Consider the following 741-nt stretch of genomic DNA (forward strand, 5'->3'; position numbering starts at 1 on the left):
GATGCTGGAATAAAATATTGGCAAAATAGAAAACAAGAATCTTCAACAAGTTGACATTCGTGAGAAACCATACTTGATCAACTGTCTACACAACGCAAAGATCATAAGTACACTTATGTGATGTGTTGACGTGTTCTGCAGTTCAATTCCGGCCGGTCTAGTAAACAACCTGTAAAAGGCATTGATTTAGTCTAATTAAAAATCTAGAACACACAATAATTATGAAAGGAACAATCTGACAGTAAAGAAGACTTACAGATATGACAGTTCAGGAGAAAGGGACACAGATTGATTATTAAGACTTCAGTGAGATATTGAAAGGGGGTAAGATTATGAGGACCAACTGATGTATTGGTTGACAGTAGAGAACCAGAAAAGGAAGTAGCAGCAAATCCAAACACTTTATCCTTATGATGAACAACATCTACACTGGTAAGTGTTAACAGGATAGCAAGCTCTCCAATATTCAAGGTCCTTCTTGTTAAGAGTGTCGTTCAGCCTATGTATCTGTGGAATGAGGACTTAAATTTTAGCAAAACAACAATGGGATCTCCATCTCCGAGATTTCAGTGCTAATATACCAACCAATTTGTCTGTAGCTGATAGTCTTCTGGGCTGCAGAATATGTACATAGTATGCTACCCGACAAAATAATTATCACAATATGTACTACGCGTTGCAGTGACACAAATTCCAAGCTCTCCTCTCGAGCTAAAAGAAGAGAAACTACATAGAGGTATT

Source organism: Triticum dicoccoides, chromosome 3B (genome assembly GCF_002162155.2).
Source record: "Triticum dicoccoides isolate Atlit2015 ecotype Zavitan chromosome 3B, WEW_v2.0, whole genome shotgun sequence".
In the NCBI taxonomy this organism is placed as follows: Eukaryota; Viridiplantae; Streptophyta; class Magnoliopsida; order Poales; family Poaceae; genus Triticum; species Triticum dicoccoides.